Source organism: Mauremys mutica, chromosome 1 (assembly GCF_020497125.1).
Source record: "Mauremys mutica isolate MM-2020 ecotype Southern chromosome 1, ASM2049712v1, whole genome shotgun sequence".
NCBI classification, from domain to species: Eukaryota; Metazoa; Chordata; order Testudines; family Geoemydidae; genus Mauremys; species Mauremys mutica.
The window spans coordinates 283301893-283323210 of record NC_059072.1 but is presented as its reverse complement, the minus strand read 5'-3'; the positions used below and the strand labels follow the sequence as shown (position 1 = coordinate 283323210).

Sequence of the window (21318 nt, the reverse complement as noted above, 5' to 3'; positions counted from 1 at the left end):
TTTCTTAGTCCATTTATGTTAAGAATAGTCCAAATCATGAGGCCTTTATTCAGTTTTTACACAATTCTGGCTCAAACAAAGCTCCTAGGAAGAGTTGATGGAATTTTCCTGCATAAGAATTGAGGAAAAACTGTGTTAAGATTTTCATGATTTAGCCTAGTGCACATATTGCTCATTACCATACTGAGTAAAGATGGATTAACAGTGCAAGCAGCAGCAAAGTTCACCAAATATCCAGTCACTTCTAAAGATGGAGCAAAAGAGAGCTTTTTTTTGTTAAACGTCTGAAAGTGCCCTTCTCTCTGCTCCTTTTCCCAAAGATTGCATCCAACTGACGTGTTTGCAGGGCCGGCTCCAGACCCCAGCGCGCCAAGCGCATGATTGGGGCAGCATTTTGCCGGGAGGGCGGCAGGCGGCTCCAGTGGACCTCCCGCAGGCATGACTGCAGAGGGTCTGCTGGTCCCGCGGCTGCGGTGGACCTCCCGCAGGCATGCCTGCGGATGCTCCACCGGAGCCGTGGGACCAGCGGACCCTCCGCAGGCACGTCTGCAGGGGTGAGCTGGAGCCGGTTCGCACCGGTTCGCGCGAACACGTTGTTAAATTTAGAAGCGGTTTCAGAACCGCTTGTTAACTAGCTTCCCTGCGAGGGAAGCTTGGATGGGCTCTGCCTGGGAAGCCTGTAATTCCTCCTCCCGGCCACCAGGGGGCGCTGCGCTGTGCTGCGAGAGCCATGTGAGCTGCCTCCTGGCCCTGTTGCTGCTCCTGCTCTTTGGACCTCTGGCCCTGGGGCTCCTGCTGCTGCCTGGTGAGTCCCCGGCTGCTCCCAGCCGCTCCCCCCCGTGTGAGTGTCTGCGCCCCTCCCCCGCCTTCCCTGCCCCCAGCCGCCCCCAGCCACCCCCAGCCAGCCCCAGCCGCCCCCCTGCCCATAGCCGCCCTCTGCCCACAGCCACCCGCAGCTGCCCCCTGCCCGCAGCCGCCCTCTGCCCGCAGCCACCCTCTGCCCGCAGCCAGCCTCTGCCTGCAGCCCCTGCCACAGCCACCCCCTGCCTGCAGCCAGCCTCTGCCCACAGCCGCCCGCAGCCACCCCCTGCCCACAGCCACCCGCAGCCCGCCCGTCTGCATCACCTGCCCACAGCCAGCCCGTGTCACTCCCTGCCTCCAGCTAGCCCTGCCCCACGCCCCTATCTGCAGCCAGCCCCACATCCACTGGTGCCCTGCAGTTCCCAGGGCAGTAACCCTGCACACCTGCTTTAATGAGGGGGGGGGCAGGGAGCAGCTGGGACCCACACATGTGCACACCCTAGAGTGACCAGACAGCAAGTGTGAAAAATCGGGACGGGGGTGAGGGGTAATAGGAGCCTATATAAGAAAGACCCAAAAATTGAGACTGTCCCTGATCACCACCCACACATGTGAAACGGAGCTCATTTCTAGTTCAGCCCCATCTTTTTAAAAAAGAACTTTAGGTAGGGTTAAAATACATCTGTATTTTCCTGGACATGTCAGGCTTTTCGGTTCTTAATCACCTCCTGGGAAAATATGGACGTATGGTAACCCTATTGGTACAAAAAATATATGCTGTCGCACATCCCTTAAATCAGAACTTTTTATAGGGAACCCGTTGTTAAATCAGAACTTTTTATAGGGAACCTGTTGTTAAGATTTTGGCATCTCATCACTGCACGTCTGCAAGAGGTCCCCCGGAGCCGCGGGACCGGCGACCGCCAGAGTGCCCCCCGTGGTGTGCCACCGTGCTTGGGGCGGACAAATTCCTAGAGCCACCCCTGCGTGTTTGTGTTGTAATCCCACTCCCAAAACTTTAAAGTCCAGTTGTAAGTACGCAGACTTGGCATGTCACTCAGAAATCATTATCCTTTCATCATCCTGAACATGTGTTTCTACATGTAGCGCTAGTGAGTCCATGTCTTTTATCTTGCTTAGCTAGTCTCAGTCCATCTGCAGTTGTCTTGCAATCAGAGAGGGCGCGCCCTTGAAACTATTACATTTGAGACTATAGATGATGCAATGGGCCTGATTCTCCACAGCCGTGCAAAAGGTCAATTACATACTGATTTGGTGACTATTTACACACAGGTGTGTATGACTTTACACAGGTGTGAATGACTAGCAAAGATGCAAAGCAGCAGTGAATCAGGCCCAATGTGGTATTTAAGTGGCCAGTTCATGATTGCCATGGGTACTGGGTCACTTTATGCCAGCTATGTTGGTGGAAAGTGGATACAAAGCATCCATGCGGCCTGCCTGGAAAATACTCCCAGCAGAGAGTGCAACACCTGGTTCCCTTGCCTAGCTATCTGGGAACCCTAAGGATATGTTTACACTTGAGTTAGACATCCATGTCTGGTCTGTGCCAGCTGACTCAGGCTTGCAGAACTTGGGCTAAGGAGCTGTTTAACTGCAGTGTAGACTTCTGGACTCGGACTGGAACCCAGGGTCTAGGATCTTGTAAGATGCAGTCCGAACCCGTAAGTCTACACTGCAGTTAAACAGCCTGGCAGCCCGAGCCCTGCGAGCCCAAGTCAGCTGACACGGGCCAGCCGCGGGTGTCTAATTACAGTGTAGACAAACCCTAAGTTGCAATCTATCATTCTGTTGCCTAGGATGGGCAAGAACAAGGGCAAGAAACAGTTCTTTACATATTCTTCTCCACTAGTGCATCCACATAGCAGAAGACTGGATTTGACCATGCAGGGTACTGTTTTGCCTGGATGCAGTTAAGCTGACACAATATGTGCAGCAAGGATTAGTGTTTTTACTTCCCTTCCACTTTGTTCCAGGCGGTTGCCTCCAGCTGCATTCTGTTGTGTACCTTGGAGTGCACCCTATAACTGAACAAAAGTGGAATCTGCAGGCAAGCTCCCAGCATGTGCTTTCATAGTCTGAGGGCAAGAGAGAACACAGTAGACAAAGCAGAGTGCACCCAGCTGCCAAATAGTGCACACCCCCAGAGTACAGGATCACTCTGTAATAACGTGGGTTTTAAACACCACTGCCTGGTCAAGTTCATAACAACATTGTTTTTCATAAGCATAACTTTGTTTGAAGCTTGTGAAGTATAGGAGTGAATTTTAAGTATTTGATAAGAAATTGTAATAATTGTATCAAAAGTATTAACTTAAGGTGATTAGAAAATTTTTTAAAGTAATTAACAGGTTAGGGAGATCCTAAATAGCAAGGGGAAAGGTATTTGGTACCTATCACAATTGATTGTGACTTTTTTTTCCATTTCAAATCTCCAGTCACGAATTGCCAGTTCCTGCTCCAGGACATGTCATGCCATATATTATCCTGATGACCTTAGAACCACCACAGAATGCCATCAGGGCCAGAGGTAAGTGGCTTTTCCTTGCAATGTGTTGCAACTTTGCTATCTCTGTTTTAAAATATTCTTTACCGTATAAAAATCATGTGGATGTTTTGTCTGCATGAGGTGAGCTAGCCCATGTAGCAAGGGGAATAGCAAGAAGGAGAAAGGTGAGATCTACATTTAGAGAGGATAATGATGTGCCATATGGGTTACCATGTGAGACAAGTGCAGTCATGGTGGTAAGCTCTGAAGAGAGATGTGGCTAATAATTTAACTCTTTTGCCAACCCTTCCTTGTCAAGGGTACCAAAGCTCTTGCTGCAAACCCTTCAGCATGTTGGCCAGGAGAAGTGATAGAGGGAGTCCTTCACCCTGCAATGGTGAACCCTACACAGTTTTATTTAAAATAGACATATTGAACTTTTTTGAAAAAGAGCACCCTGGACCAACTTCTGTTCTCTGCAGTGCAAACAGATTGGGTAGTTGTGCACAAAGTTTGAACTACTGTAATGATTAACATGCAATTGCATGGGTAATATGCTTGTAGGTATACATTTTGAAAAAATAAATCCTTTGCGAATAACATGATTATTTATTGAGCTACAATGAAAATTCAGATATTGGATAAAATAATTATTTCCTCTACATGTCTTATTTTTCAGGCAGGTTTCTTTTCAAGCCTCCTGTCAGGGACACATCAACTTTAAGTAGCAATTGAGACACTGCTGTGCCTGTTGCAAGTTATACTATTAAAAAAATAAAACTTTGGAAAACACAAGGAAGAGCAGTACCAAAGGAAATTTGTTGCACAGCAGTTGTCCACTTTCTGGATGTGAAATTGCCTCTGAATTACTACCAGACTATGTTTTAAACTGGAATCCATCATCTATCTTTGTCTTGATGGGGCTGATCATGAGCACTGCTTGAGCCATATGAATGCTTAACATCTAGGATCAGACCCATAATGTTCAGGAATTCTTCGTACAGGACAGACTGCTTGTCTGATCAAGGGACACGTATATGGTGTTATAGACTCAGACCCTGAAACTGCGAAGATTTATGCCTGTGCTTAAGTTTATGTACACAAATAGTCCTTGTAAAGGATTGGGGCCTAAGTTACATCACCCTCTTCTGGTTGGACCCAGGCTTGTGCCTGTGGAGCCAGTTCCCTCGCTGGGAAGACCCTGTCTGGGCCCTTCTCACAGAATCCAGGGAGAGTAGATTCCAGTCAGATTAATTGCTGTGGGTTTTATTTCAAGCCTTCTTAATGAAAATGAGGATCAGTGCTTCACAGCCTCTCCCCATAAATTCTGTACAGGTTAAGTCCGTTTCCCTCAAGTCTGTCCCTCATCCCACAGATTCACCACCCCAAAAGTTCCAAGCTTATACTTCAGAGCCTTTTTTGTGATAACAGGACTTTTCCCAGTCTCCCTTCTGTCCATCGGTTTCTTGGAGCTGCTCCTCACAGCAGTTGCTCTAGCCTCTGGCAGATAGTACAGACACCCTGCTCCTCTTTTTATGAGGATCAGCCAGTGAAGTTGCTGGTATTTTCCCAGGTGCAGTGGTGGGGCTAATTAGCCAGCCAGCTGCAGGCCTCTGACCCCAGAGGAATACTATCCCTTATACCTTCACAATCTTATTAAAATCAATTAAACTACTTACTAGCATAAAATTAAGCATGTGCTTAGGTCTTTGCAAGATCGGGGCCTTAAATTGTAATCCTGCCCACTCCCACCTTCACCACTCATGTTATTGCTTTCCCTCTCATACTTGTCTATGGAAAAGTCTCATGCCGTTAAGTTAACACTATGATGATGTAATTAATACAACTCCTGAGAAATAACAGCATCAGAATACATGCTAAAGCATTAGACAGTGTCTACTCTCCGTGTAGTCTTAAGCTTGACTTGGTAAGAAAAGGAATAAAACTGAAACCTTGCATTCTCAGGCCATTCGCCACTAGAGAAAGAAGTACCCTCTACACAGCACAATTCCCGTTCTTACCAAGTGTCTCAAGAAATTTTATCAAGTAGCGCACTGTCATGATTTCCTTTGGGAACACATTGAAACACGAAAGAAAACAAGCTTCTTATAACAGCAACATTCTTATCAAATACAATTAATGAGCAACTGCCACTTCATTTAAGTTTGGCTGCAAAGGCAAAGCATAATCACCCAGGAATGTGCTCTCAAAGTGATATTATATAAACAAGTGCTGCCATGTTCCCCTGTTTGCATGGGACTGTAGCTAAAGATGTGTATTTCATTAGCCAGTATTCATGTCTTACGCACATCTGTTGTCCTGCTCTGCTCTTAACTTTTAACTTATAATTTTAATTAGCACCATGAAAATGCTATGCTTTATCTTCTTGGCTAGTTCTTCTTGTGTAGTTCTGCTTTGCTTTTCCTGTAAAACAGTAAAATAAAGATAAAATGTAATGCACAATAAAAAGAAAATATGACCCTATTACAAAGGATCCAAGATATTTGACCAATTATACTCTGTTTCAAGCATGATTTGATGTAATTCCTGTAAGTGCCAGTAATAAAACCGAGTTACACATGCTGAATTTCATTCTAGAAGCAGTATTTTCTAGAGGAAGTAGTTTCAGAAGTAGACACATTTGACTATATTCACCCGTATATTCCAGCTTGTATAATGCTTTGGCAATTCAAAACAGCAACCCAGTTTAACCGGTCAGCTGAGCTCGGTTTATGCTGCTTTGCCTTGTTGGAACAGTGCAAAGCAGCTAGAAAGCACTTGTGGATCTTGGCCCTCTATATACTCAAGAAGCAATAAAACTATGTAATCTCTTCCCCACGTGTCTTGGAGTGCTATTGCTTGCTTGTGTAAGGAAATAGTCACCTTAAAATTTCAAATGCTATTTGGGACTAGATTCCCTGGTACGTCTGGCCGCTTTGTGCTGCTCTGGTGATGTGAAAGAGCAGTAAGTAAGCTGCTAACTAATTAAATGAAATTTATGGCTGGTTTGCATATCTTGAATGACACAAAACAGTCAGAGTATACTGGTGAATGTGCCCCCCTTTTCTTCTTGTTTAGTAATTGCTGTTTTGGCAATTCTGGTGGGGCCACAGGAAGTGAACAAATACTGCTGCCTGCTAATAGAATTCCTGTGGAAATTCTGGTGGGGCCACAGGAAGTGAACAAATACTGCTGCCTGCTAATAGAATTCCTATGGCTATGAAATTAAACGGCAATCCCAAATTTTAGTTCTCTAATGGTCATCTGATACTGATGAAAAAAACAAGTTCCTCTACTAATTTTGCATTGATATTGGGGACACTGGTAACACGTGGTTGTTTGCTATCATCTACTATACTAAATGCACATTCACACTGAATGATAGCCAGTGGGTGCAACAAATATATGAAAGCTTCTATAAACAGAGGCTATAGATGGCACAGTGAAATCCACTGAGCACCAGGTTCTCAGCTACCCACTCACATAGCCTTAGTAAATCCAGCACTACCTCAAGGAAGGTCCAGTGTTAGAAGGAAAGAACGTCACCAATATCATGCTCCACAGATATACTTAAGTATATCTGACATATGATATGAAAGGTTTCTCTGAGCCACAGCATTGGGAATTGGGTGATGTGGGGTCATTGTCATCTCAGTTTGATAATGCCTTAGATATTCATTTGGCTTTGACATCCTTGAGAAGATATGTGTGCACAAATCTTTCACCCAACACCAATTCTTTTAGAAAATGAAGTATGTACGTTGTGATCCAATGAGTTTCTAATTGCTAGATTGTGTGTGTGTATGTGCATGCGCACTCACATCAACAGGTGTGATTATCTTAATGCCCCCCCCACTCCGGCATTAAGATAATCCTTCAAGCTTTTTGAGTATAATGTGTTACAGAAATGCCACTGCTTGCTGAATATCATAGCTCCATATATCAAAAGTATCTTTATACTCTGTAGAATGTTTTGAAGTATAGCTTATTTCTACTACTTGAAGGAGTATCAGGGGCAGGGACAGATCGGTCCTGCAGGGAGCCAAGCTCAAGTTGAAATTTTTTTTGTTTCCTGCATTAACAATACAGGAAACCCCAGGAAGGGGTAAGATTGTACCATATCTAGTGTGTGTGTACTGTGATAGGAACAGGGTGGGAATATCTCCTGATTACATGCTCATTTCTGTTCACCTGGATCATGCACTTCCATATGTGTGCACAGAGGCACCAACTTTTTCTGTGTGGTGGGTGCAGGTGCCCCGGGCCCTGCCCCAACTCCACCCCTGCCCCAAAGTCCCTGCCCTAACCCCGCCCCTTCCTGCCCCATTGGACCCCTCCCCAAATCCCCGCCCTGGCCCTGCCTCCTTCCCCAAGCACACCACATTCTCCCTCCTCCTCCGTCCCTCCCAGGCTTGCCACCTGAAACAGCTGTTTCACGGCGCAAGCGCTGGGAGGGAGGGGGAAGAAGCAGGACGCGGTAGTGCGCTTAGGGGAGGAGGCGGAGGCAGAGCAGAGGCAGAGGTGAGCTGGGGCAGGCGGGGCGGGGTGGGGAGTTGCCGGTGGGTGCAGAGCACCCATCAATTTTTCCCCATGGGTGCTCCAGCCCCAGAGCACCCACGGAGTCGGCGTCTATGTGTGTGCATGTGCTGCCAAACACACATTTATGGCTTGCATTGGTACTGGTCCATATATTATTCATAATATTTGCTTTGTTCTATTTACTTTGGCCAGTATTTTCTCCTTTGCTGCTCTATGTGGCACAATAGTAAGGCTCAAAGTGAGCCAGAGAAAATGACTGAAAGCTGAGGCCACAGAGATGTAAGAAAGCATCCATGAGGCTTAATGGGACCTTTGCACTCCCCTGGAGTTCAGCAAGACTCCTTACTTGAGTAAGGACTACCTGTATGAGTCAGTCTTGCAGGATCAGGCCCAGACTAACTTATAGTTGTTTTGCTTGATGTCACCTCTTTATTCTAAATCTTAGGGTTTTGACTTGCAGCCGAACTATGGTATTTAATGAAATACTTTATTTGTGTGACACTTAATAAGTAGATATGATTTAAATACTGAAAATGTTAATTGTCAGCCTATTTCATAAAAACAGTCAAAAGTAATTGAAATTTGTATTTAACAAATATTATTCAACCAGCTCTACTTGTAAGGAAAAATGTATGTTGTTTTTCTCTCTTCACTTCCTACAAAGATTACAGAAACAACTGTCCAAAACCAGATTCCTTGTTAAATAGAAACATTGTTTGAAATACACAACCTCCCAGCGCTTTTTTAGCCTGTATTCCTAGATCTTTGGAAATGAGCAGATATCTTCACTGATCCTTTAGAATATTTCAGAGTGCTGTAGCAGTGGGCTTAATCAGAACTGATTGCTGTTACTGTACATGAAACTTCATTCTGCTAGAAAGCCATTCTGAGATAAAACTTACATAGCCCAGACCCAGATGTGAAAATAAATGGCCACCCAACTCAGCTTGACCACCCAAGCCAGCATGGCTGCTCTCGAGAATGCTCCGTTAAAAAACAGCTGAAATGAAATTAAATGAAATAAAATAAATTCCTAATCCTTCTCTTTGTATGTATGAGAAACTTTCAGGATCAGATCTCCTACAGGCAATGCTGCTCTTGCACAATTTTTAAAGGCCGTGTGACATCTGCTCATGCTGACAATTTCTTCAGCTCTCTCCCCCCCGTTCCTACCACCAGGAGGCTCCTGTGATTCACCTCTCATCTCTTGATAAAGTTTCTATCACGCTTACACCATCCATCTTCTTCCTGTGTAACAGATAAAGAGTCACTTTATTGCCACTATCCCCAACCCCAGTACTTTGGCTCCACATGCAGCTGAAACCCAGATCAAGGAGTGACGCATGTGACAGGACTCTCTGTATATCCCCCAACCAGCTCTGTCTGTGGTATTTGTTGATTTATGTGCTTTCATATCAGAGATATCTCATTGCTTAGAAGAATTTGTATTTAGGCCAAATGTGTCAACCAGCTATAAACAAAACGGGGAACATAGAAACACAGGACTAGAAGGGATATCCTGGCTCACTGTGTCCAGTCCACCACTACCACAGGCAACCCTGTCATATAATCCCAACAACAGGAATAGTGGAAGCAAATGACTGAATTGGTTTTAAGATGGAGCTTAAAGTCACCAGTCCTCAGTACAGCCAGCTCAGATTTGTTCTGCCTTTTGGTGACAACAGGAGATTGTTATTTTTCTATAAATGTATCTCTTTCGTTTTTCTGGTGGGAATAAGATCTTTTATTTGTAACAGGGAGGCAGAAGATAAATTGCTGTCTAGCCTCTCATAGAAAGAGCTCTGCCAGCTGAACTACTTAGAGTCAAGTGGGTTGTGAAAAATGGTTAAGCTTTGTTCCCGAGAAAGCTGGGTGGAGCAGCGTTGTGTTCAAGTGAAGTGTAAACAAGATTTATAATTATTGCTGGCGTGAACTTATTATGTAGCCATTGGGTCAAATTCAGAGATGGACGTGCAAAAAGGTGACCATTAAGCACACAGAGGAATGATTTTCCCAGGTGTAAATGCAAAATGGGCTTCAGAATTTGCACAGTAAAGGACCAGTCCCAGAAATCTCTATTTGCATGGATAATCCCATGGATATCAGTGCAACTGCTTGTGTGTATGAGGATTATTCAGATGAGTACAGGTTAGTCGGATCAAGCCGCAAGAATGGTGCAAGTCCCCGGAGAGATGGTGGGCAGAATGAAGTTTCTGCGATTGCCAGGTATGCTGCAAGGCACTGTTTATGGGGGCCAAACCCAGCATTGCCAACCCAAAGCATTCAAAAAATGATGAGTCAGGCCCCCCAAAATCATGAGACTGACTTTAAAGATCTCATGATTTCCAAAATAGTAAAATGTAGGTTCTTTTTAAATTTCTTTAGGTTTTTGAACCTTTAAGGTTACACTCGGTTCACATTTTCAAGCTTTTCTCTTCAATCATGGGGTCTAGAAACTTACCTTATTTTTGGAATAAAAACTGCCATTCCCAGAAAATCACTTGACACTACTAGGTAGGGCTTTAAGAAAAAGTCCACATATTGTAAGACTCCTGACAAAACAGCACATGTTAGCAACACTTTAAACCAGTGCCTCTTTGTGTGTGGATAGTCTTACATTGGTTTAAACCCCATCTATATTGGCTCAGGCTGACCCAATTGGTTTAGCTTAATTGGATTAATATTACATCTTAATTAAACCAGTGCAACTCTGTCTCTGTCTCTATGGCAGCAGACTCGGTCCCCACAGTAAATAAGCCTTGCATTCTAACAATTAGGGGTAAATTATGCATTTAGGTACATGTGCACAATTCAATTGATCTCAGCTGAGAGCAGAATTTGGCTGTAGGGCTTAATCTTGCCTGCAGCTCTGTGGATTTCCCTTGCTAAGTACTGTACTTACTAACTGTTTTGCAACATATGCACCTAAGAATTTGAAGGTGAAATACAATCCTGAACACTGTGTGTTTGTTTAGGCTCACAAAACATGGTCCTTACCTAGGTGTGCAGTGAGTTGGGGGGAAGGGCCCACATAAATTGCATCCCTTCTCTCAGAGATGCTCCAGGGGCACCCAATGCTTCCAAAGTGAAGAGGAGTCGGCAAGACCATTGCCTTAGTCCCTGTCGCATTAGTGTAGGGAGCAGGAGTGGAACTGGCACACAGTATGTAGCAGTGGGGGCTCTCTTAGTGGACACCAGGTCACTCTGGGAGTCTTTTTGCTTCTTTGAACTTTCCAGTGCTTTGCCTGGGGCAGTACAGCTCCACACTACCCCCATGCAGGGCACAATTGAGCCCACAGAGAAAGACAACAAAGGAAACCTTTATTTTTCTACAGGACTGATACAGTGCAGGCAGGCTCTGTACAATAACGTTCGAATTACTGGCCCTGTCCAGTTTGATACCTCTTCCTGACTTTGTGGTCATTTATCTGCATGGTAGCTCTGAGTTCTGAGGCAACCTTAAGAGACTAATTATTCATTGTCTTCCCACTATTCATCATGTTGCTGGGATATGAACCTCTATAGTTTTATTTTTTTGAGAGAGAGCGAGAGAGAGAGAGAGATTGTCTGTTTGCCCTTTCACTCACAATTGCAGAGACCAGCTCTCCTCCCATCTGTAACTACATAACATCCCTATGGCCATTATATGATTTTAGGCAAGTGTTGAGTGGGCTTTTTGCTGTCTTGTAATGAAGTTTATTTGTTGGAAACAAGGAGGAGCTGCCAGCACTTTATGACCAGCCAACTCCCTGCAGACCACCAGCAAGGGGAAGCTACACTGTACAGTCTCTACTAGAGTACAGAGAACCACATGATTATACCCAAACCTGATCTCAGAGCTAGAAAGCCTATTTCTCCTAGCAGGTCTCTCACTCCTGGCAAAAACGATAATGGGCTAAATTTATCTCTGGTTCATGGCCTGCACTGTAGGAGCTAGGCCTCTGGTAGGGGAGACCCCTGCTGGGGCTGGTTGTGCCACAAGTGAAAAATCTGGCTGGTGAGGGCACATGGCTGGAGTATGTAGGGGACATGCTGATTCATAGCACCTTTGTAGCATCTTTCACTAAATGGGATTCCCCAGGAGATTTTAAAACTGTCTTCCCATGAGGGGAAGAAGGAGGTACACTGCCTGCCCTCCCTTGTCCTCTTCTGTGGCCTTTCAGCAAAAGAGGTTTATCTGATCCATACTCATTAGGAAATTATATAGAGTCCAAGAATTCATGTTTAAAGCCAGAAGAGGCCACCAAGTCATCTAATCTGACTTCCTGTGTATCATGGGTCACCAACACAGCTCAGTATCCACTCACTAAACCCAACAACTGAAATTAAGCTAAAGCACTACAGCTCACAGGAAAGTAGACTACTATGTGCCACAGGCAGAGACTAGGATGGACAGTGTTTCTGCATTCTAGAATATTGTGTGCAGACAGAACATTATCTGGACGAGATGTACATTGTGCATTATCAGAAATTTGTGATGATTTGTTCTGGCAGTTTTTAACAAATAACAACATCAAAGGGCATGTGCTGAGCCAGAAATTTTTCGGCTAGGTCATTCACCTGCTAGAGACCAGAACACTTATATCTTTAAGGATAAAAAACACAGAACATCCTGTGATGTAAACTGTCTACAAACTTACAGCTGTTTGCATTAAATTGGAATATTTTCTATTACATGTACAACCTTCCCTTTTCAAGCCATGCCTCAAAGAGGATAGGTCCATCAGTGGCTATTAGCCATGATAGTCAGAGATGCAAACCCATGATCTTTGTATCTGACTGAGAGATGCTGGGACTGGACAACAGGGGATGGATTACGCAATAATTGCCTGTTTTGTTCATTCCCTCTGAATCATTTGGCATTGGCCACTGTCAGAAGACAGGATACTGGGCTAGATGGACCATTGGTCTGAGCCAGTATGACCATTCTTATGTTCTCAGAACAAGCCCTTGTGCCAGTCAATGTGTATTTTCCAGGAAATAACTGCCACAGTCTAAAGCATGACATACCATACCTGGGGCTCATTTAAATGAAAGATGACGATTATTTAAATTCTATTTGAGTTTGCTTTTCTCAGAAAAGTGCACTTGCTTCAGTTGGCAGATAAGGGCATTTCAAAGCATTCCACTGAGTTGTGGACATAGGTAAGAAGTTTCGTACCTTTCTGTAGCCAGATGCTACAGCCCTTCTGTGAAGTTCTGCGAAGGAGAAGCAGCTTCTTAATAAGAGTGGGTGGCCAGGTGCTCAATCCGGAAGAATGCTGAGTGTTCTAGCCCTGATCCAGTAAAGTTCTTAACTTTAAGTGTCTGAGTAGTCACACTGATTATACTGCTATTAACATAAGCACTTTTCCAGAATGGGATGAGCACCTTGCTGGACCAAGCCTCACATTCTCTGCTGGTGCCTTCAATGGACTGGTTTATGCCTGCTGAGGATCTGGCCCCGGATGCATTTGCATTTACCTTTGATCAGGGATGTCCCTTTTCTTGGACTGGCATGGAAATTGTAGGCGTCTGATCCTGATCATCCTGTTTTAAAAGTAATTCTCCTAGAGATGCATGTTACACAACTATATTAAGGTCCATTCAAGCATAAATATCTTGGACTTGATTCATCTCTCATCTTTCTTTAAAACTGCAGTTTCTTTTCTGTTTTGATCTGATTGTCAGCCAGAAACATGCCTGAGGATTCGACAAATAGTATAACAGGAAGCATTGCTCACTCTGAGGTGTCCTAGAGAAGGGAAAAAAGGATTGTAGCATATTTACATAATGTGGTTTGTGACACTACACCATTCAACTGCTGCATAAGGTTGAAGAACAAGTTTTTATTTAATGTTAAGTCACTGCAAATCTTGAGCCAAATTCTGTTCTCTGATACACATGTGCAGCTCCGAAGAAAGACATTGGGAGCTGTAGGTACATCTCTGAAGGTCAGTTGTGTGACCTCTTTGCTTTTAACAACAGTCATGGCAGTTTGGCTCTATCTGATCAGCACCATCAACTTTGGCCCCTCCTTTTAGTTCTGTTTTGCACCTGATTTGTGATCATTCTGTTTGATTTGTATCACTGCAGAAGGGATCCTCTCGGAGCATAATTTAGAAGCCCACAAATATATTTTCCTAAACTCTTCCATGATAATGAATTAATATAAACAGAGTAATGTAAAGCAAAAACCAGATAATACACATTGCCTTCCAGACTAAAAGCAGAGGTAGAATAACCCCTATTTGGTTATGAAATCAGTTCTTCGCAGTGTATGAACTAAGACTACTACTAACATTCTGTACAGAGAGTCTTCATTAAAGAGTGTTTCAGTTTGGCATCTAAAGTAAGTAACTGAAGGATTGGAACATGGTAAACTTTCTTTGTGAGTTACTGACTTTCCCCAAAGCATAGTGAATTTAGCCTATTGTGATTTGCAGTTGTTTCAGAGAAGGAAGAATGTGCATTGGGAGTAAACTATAAATTCTCAATATCCAGTGACCTCTTCACTCTTTTCCATTGTGGGTCCTGTAAATAGTTGTGTGTGCTAGCTATCTGGCTTCTCCTTTTTAATGAAATATGAACAGGAGAAAAAAATCTTGTTTTCTTGTCTGTTTCAATTTCATAGTCTGTCAGATTAGCAGAACAGTAAATCACATTTCCCTTATTTGTTTCTGTCTCTGCTGGAGCCAATACTGTAGTTAATTTGAGATTTTCTTTATTCTATTCGACAGTTCATAGTATGGGATTAATTTCTTATAATTAAGAATTTGTAAATTTTAAGGGCTGCCAACTTCCGTAGAAATTTCTATCTTTGTTTCTCTTAACTAAATAAATATCAAATTTCCTTCTAATATATTCTTTGTCCAAAGCCCCTGTTACTCAAGGGAGGATGTTTTCTATACATATTATGCCTGCTAAATACATTTTGTCTTGATTAACATCTGAGTTTTCAAATGGTTTCTCGTTTTGATTTGTGATGTGTAGAGAGTAGCTCTAAAATTTCTTTCAAACAAGTATGTTTGTGTTTTTCATGCAGTGTGCATTTGAAACTTTCATTGTTCTACAGGGAAAATCTTATTATTTATACCTTGTCTGAGCAGCAGAGTCTTGAGGTCTTTCAGTATTTTTTTTTGTAGATTTCTAGATATGACAAGAAATGTTAACAAGCACAATTGTAAGAATATGGAGTATAATACAAATAAAGATGATTTTATTATTAAGGTAATATACAGTACTGTAGGTATATTTAAAGAAGAATTCTGCAGTATATCTGAAACCCATTTTTGAGCCTTCAGGTGTCACACCAGCATAACACTGATGTAACAAAGTGGAGAATTAGGCCCCTCATCTTTACTATGGAGATTCGACCATGGTGGATCAGTTAGTTGTTTCAAGCTCCGACTTGCATCAATTGGAAGGCTTCAGAGATAGTTGGAACAATGCAGCTGGGTCATGTAGTTCCTCTGGCCTGCACTTCCTGTTCAAAACGAGCATACCTGTAGTCTGCTCTGTTTTGATATGCATTACCTCTCACATTGATCTTACATAGTATGCATTAGTTTATATGAGCATTTTCTCATCATACAGTCTTTTATACAACTACTACTATGGTAAAGGAACTGGATTAATGTTGGACCTTTGAGTCATCATCAAGGATAGAACCCTGGGCCTTCAGCCCTAAAGCATGGGTCTCTACCATTGTAACAAAAGGAATAACATGATGTCACTAATTTGGGGGTTATTCCAAATATCTACATAGACTTGACTTTATTGCCTGTAAAAATAAGCTCTGGACCAGTTCTACGTGATATTTCAGTCCTAATATGACTCAGCCTGATACAGAGATAATATGTTGCCTCAGATCTATCAGGGGAACTAAAACATTTAAAACAGATTCTCTGGGTTCCTGAACTGCTATGGTAAAATGCTGATATAAATCAGTGGTACAGTGTCCTGCATAATGTGTTTTCAAAATCTATGGCAGAAGGATACAGCTGAGCATGTGTTTTCCCTCTAAACTGCTATACAATTTCAGTCCTGGGTTCCTGGCCCTGATTACAGCTTCCACAATCACAGTTTCTTTATAACTCTCTCATAAACTGGACTTTATTTGGTGCTTAAGGGTACTAGCTTTGTCTTGACTAGGTTTTAAAAGTGTTGGAATATATTAACTAGCTGTTTCTAACACACGTGTTCTAAAGCTCTGGTGTAGAGAAGGCAGTGTTTACTTTTAAATTGGTTAAGTTGAAGGTCAAGCTGGAGGTGGAGCTTAGACTTCAACTCAAAATGTTCTAACAACACACCTTTAAATCCTAACTAAGACAAGGTTACAACAGTTGAATGAATCACTTTGACCTGATTCTTCAAGCTGTCCAACAATCTTGAGCTGTTTAGTGAACACCCACTGAAGAATTTAGTCTGATGTGATCGGCTACCAGGGGCGGCTCTAGGAATTCCGCGGCCCCAAGCAGGGTGGCGCGCCATGCGGGGCGCTCTGGCGTTCGCCAGTCCCGCGGCTCCGGGGGACCTCTTGCAGATGTGCCTGTGGAGGGTCCGCTGGTCCTGCGGCTCTGGTGGACCTCCCGCAGGCGTGCCTGCGGATGCTCCACCGAAGCCGCGGGACCAGCGGCCCCTCCGCAGGCATGTCTGCGGGAGGTCCACCGGAGCCGCGGACCAGCGGACCCTCCGCAGTCATGCCTGCGGGAGGTCCGCCGGAGCCGCCTGCCGCCCTTCTGGCAAAATGCCGCCCCAAGCGCGTGCTTGGTGCGCTGGGGTCTGGAGCCAGCCCTGTCGGCTACCCATCTGATCAGAATAGTGACTTTGTTTCCCTCTTGCTACTAGTTGCAGTTATTTGACCATTTTATCTAGCGCTTCTCTTTTAAGCTGATAAAGGCATCACTTCGTATCCAACTGTAAGGCTTCCTGTTCCCCTGTCATTTTTATTTTGTTGTTTTATGTAGACTTTTACAAGTGACTACCTCTCCCTTCTCCTATTAGATTAATAACTTCAGTAGGGCTTCCAAATTTGTAGGCTAGTATAAAAGTTCTATAGAAAATATACCATTCTCTGTTGCATTTTGTAAGACTAATCCCTCAGGATTGTGATGCCTTTTGTACAGCTTAATATTCTGAAACCTTTAATATAGCTATACAGTGCTCATGTGAAGTCAAGTTAATAAGGGGCTGATTTCTATTTCCTCTGAACAAATCATTCAATAAAATTGTATGGCTGAATTTTTGCAATGCAGCAGAAAAGGGACAAAAAAAACCAGCTAGTTTATTTTGTACTTTTCACAACCGAAAAAAGACAGCATGTGGCAAAATAGAAGGTTATACAGAAAATAGCTTCTTTCCTGCTATCTTATCAAATGACAAAATATACTTAGTTCTACAAAATGTACTTCTGCTGAACTATTGTTGGTAAGATGTTTACTTATGAGTCTGGAAGCCACAAGACCTGTTTTGAGTAACTATACAAAATAATTTTCACCTCCTGGGAAGAAAACAAGGGATGAAGACTTTAGTGCCAATTTGTGACTATAGGAAAGGGAAAGAAATGTACAGGGCTAAGTTCACCCTGGATTAAGCAGATGGAACTGTCAGATGGAAATGTCTTGGGCAAATTCAAGGGTGATGTAAATGTTTGTATAAATTATGCACCCAGGGTGAAAGTCTTACCCTATTGATACCAGTAGCAAAAAGTCTGGCTGACTTCAGTAAGGCCAGGCTTTCACCCCATCTGTAAATTGGTCAGAAAACAGGTGTAAGTGATAATGTAGAGTACCTGCAATCATTTTGCATTCAGTGAGTGGGCAAAATGAGTGTAATTTACAAGCAGAAAAGATGGAAGGAAAAAGCTGACAAGACAGTGGAAGATAAGGTAGATTCTTCCTGCCTACTTTATCATACATCCAGGAAGAAGATGGTTAGCTGCTGTTCCTCCTTCTAGAGCAGGGATCTCAAACTCAATTTACCTTAGGGCCAGTGCCAGTCCTCAAAATCTTCCCAGCGGGCCAATGTCACTCATGCCGCACAGAACCCGCCCCCCAAAATACTCCGCCCCCACCTGCTTAAGGCTCTGGGACGGAGTTTGGGTGGGGGAAGAGGTCTGGGGTAGAGGATTGGGGTGCAGGCTGTGTGAGGGAGTTTGGGTGCAGAAGGGGTGAGAGGTTGGGCTCTGGGAGGGAGTTCGGGTGGGGAAGGGTGTCTGGGGTGCAGGCTCTGGGATGGAGTTTGGGGGCAGGGGTATGTGTGGGGAGGGGGTGAAGGCTCTGGCAGTGAGTTTGGGGGTTGGGGGTGTGTGGGGATGGGGTGCAGGCTCTGGGAGGGAGTTTGGGGGCTGGGGGAGTGTGAGAACCAGGTGCAGGCTCCGGGAGGGAGTTTGGGGGCTGGGTATGTGTGGAGATGGGGCACAAGCTGTGAGAGGGAGCTTGCGGGTGTGCATTTCTGCCCCCAGGCACCGCCCCTGCAGTGTCCCATTGGCCACAGGGAGGGGCCGGCAGCCACTGGAGCGAGCAGCAGACACCCCTCTGCTCTGCTGCGCTGCTGGGGCCCCTGAGGGGGGAGTGCCCAGGGGCAACAGGTGGGGCCAAAGGAGAGATCCAGCCCCAAAACTTCTGGAGCCCCACGGGCCACATTGGGGAGGCTCACGGGCTGCAGATGACCCGGGGGCTAGGAGTTTGAGACCCCTGTTCTAGAGAATATCTTCATGCAAGGTTTTTTGTAAAGGTGCCTCATGAGCATTAATGAATGGAGTTAGCTTTGCAGTACCCCTGTAAGGTAAATATCACTTTCAATTGTGAAAATTGAGGCATAGTAAGATTAAGTGACTTGTTCAAGATCTCTCAGCAAGTCCAGGTCAGAACCAAGAACAGAAGCTGGAAGTTGATTTCATACCTGTGGTAGCATCATTGATTCCATCAAGGAATTTGTCCCCAGCTTTCCTGACTCTTAGTTCTGTGTCTTAACTAGATTAGCTTTCTTCCCTGGTTCCTTTCTCCTTCCTCCCTTCCTTCCTTTATCAGATCTTAAGAGAATGATTATGAAGAACCTGTTAAACTCCTCTCTCTGAAGATGTTAATTTCCTCCTGCATACATGTAACAAAAAAGAAAATGGACCACCTCCTGAGGTAAACACAAAGGAAATCTAAGACAGTGATTTAAAGGAAATGCCACAAGAAGCACAAGTCCATGAGACAGAATCCCCTTTCTCTGCTAAATTTGAAGATTTGCAGTTCCCAACATTCTAGAAAAATACATAATATTAAATTGGATTAAATTCATTATGTTTTTTTGCAAACACAAAGCAAATAAGACTTTAACTAAATTTCAGGGTTTAGATACCCTGTCTTTGCAATATTTCAAGTTATGGTAATAAAGTATTACAGAGAACATGCCTTTAAAAGATACTTGTGTTTTATTTCAGGGGAGAAAAGTGTTGTGACTATTACATGCTTAGCACCAAAAGCAATCTTTAGTGCTGTGATGTTTTGTTCCTCTATAGTTGTTATAGCCCATAGACTCATACTATTCTGTACTTGTGAAGATACAAAGGCCATATTCAATGAATCTGGAATCACTGTTATTGAATGAGCTCCTGTGTGTGTTTTCTAGTCTAAATAAGGTAAACGCATGACACTGAGACAATATCCAGAATTTGATGAGGCAAAAGAGTTATGGCATAGACTGGGATCTATTGCATTGATGTATTTTTCACCAAATCTATAATCTTACACTATTTAGAGATTTTGTAAAATTCCTGAGAACACTTGAGATTAGATTAAAATATTGAACATTAGACATCCCTGATGCAAATGGACTAAATTATGTTTTTTATTTATTTTAATATGATTCTTGGACCATTTTTAAAAAAAAACCCTGGAAGTTATTGATTTGTATATGAAATCTTTTATATAGATAGACTTTTATCTTATATGTGTGCATAAGCTTTAAAATTCCTTTAGAGAAATCTTAAAAGATTTCTCCTTTAGGTCAAAATTATTAGTCTGTAATATCAAATGTCTGTGATGTTGGCAAATTGTTTAGAGAATATTAAACAATCATCATCCATTCAGTTTTCTTCATGTCTCATGCATTCATCTAAAAAGCCACTTTATCATGTGACTCTGCTTTCTGTCTTGATTCTGATAGCATTTGATCAGACTGAATGGGATACTTGTTCTACACTCTAATGGTTTGACTTGCAGACCGAGTTTTATTTATTTTCTTCTCTATGGTGTATTATGGTCCTTCACAGGATTTGCATTAATGTCTTGTTCTCTCAATCTTTCCCCCTGGGGAGAGGGAAAATATAGGGCTGACATATATCAACTTTGTATATTATTACTCTGAAAACTCCAAGGCAAAAGTCAGGTAAATAAAAACATTCTAGAAACGCTGTGCTTCATTGTTAAAAATGATCAGGAAATAGTAAGTGTATAAAGTCTTAAACTTACAAATCCTTACATGAATAGTCCTTAGGGCTTGGCTACACTTACAAGTTGCAGCGCTGGTGGAGGCTTTCCAGCGCTGCAACAACACCCCGTCCACACTTGCAGGGCACAACCAGCGCTGCAACTCCCTGGTTGCAGCGCTGGCTGAAAACCCATCCCGGCAGGGGTATAAGGAGTGCAGCGCTGGTGATCCAGCGCTGCTCAGCAGGTGTGGACACTCACCAGCGCTTTAATTGTCCTCCAGGGAATAAGGAGTTATCCCAGCATTCCTGTGCAGCCACTCTGCACATCAGTTTGCACTCTACTGCTCTTGCCTCAGGTGACCCGCTCTTTAAATGCCCCGGGAAATTTAAAAATCTCCTTCCTGTTTGCTGCAGCCAGGTGTGGAGTGCAATCAGTTAATCAGTTACAGGTGACCATGCCTCCACGCGGCAAACGAGCCCCAGCATGGAGCACTGGTGAATTGCAGGACCTTATCAGTGTTTGGGGTGAGGAATCTGTTCAGGCACAGCTGCGCTCCGGCCGTAGGAATTACGATATCTTTGAGCAGATATCAAGGGCCATGCTGGATAGGGGCCATGATCGGGACGCACTACAATGCAGGGTGAAAGTTAAAGAGCTGCGGAGTGCCTATTACAAAGCCCGAGAGGGGAATCGACGATCCGGAACTGCCCCCACGACCTGCCGTTTTTACAGGGAGATGGACGAGATACTTGGGGGTGACCCCACTGCCAATCCCAGGATAACGATGGACACTTCTGAGCAGGCTGGGGGACAGGCGGAGGAGGCGGCGGGGGGGGGAGAGGAAACCGCGAGTGAAGCTACTGGGATGGGGGAAGACACCCCAGAGTCCCTTGAGGCATGCAGCCAGGAGCTCTTCTCAAGCCAGGAGGAAAGTACCCAATCGCAGCAGCCAGCAGTTGCAGAAGGACAAGCAGAGGAGCGGGTTACCGGTAAGCGGCTTTTATTTTCTGGGTGGAAATGTTTCTGGAGAGGAAGGGGGGTTATGGCTGCATGCATGCCAGCCTC

At 43.9% G+C, this 21318-nt stretch overlaps 1 long non-coding RNA gene across 1 annotated transcript in view; it reads left to right on the top strand.

The window, feature by feature from the left end:
• The first annotated feature begins 775 nt into the window (after positions 1–775).
• The window catches only part of LOC123353450, a 142471-nt gene continuing 121928 nt past the window's right edge, over positions 776–21318 (top strand). The window contains exons 1-2 of the long non-coding RNA XR_006574503.1: positions 776–805; positions 3261–3352. This is a non-coding gene — a long non-coding RNA (uncharacterized LOC123353450). The remainder of the gene's footprint in view (positions 806–3260; positions 3353–21318) is intronic.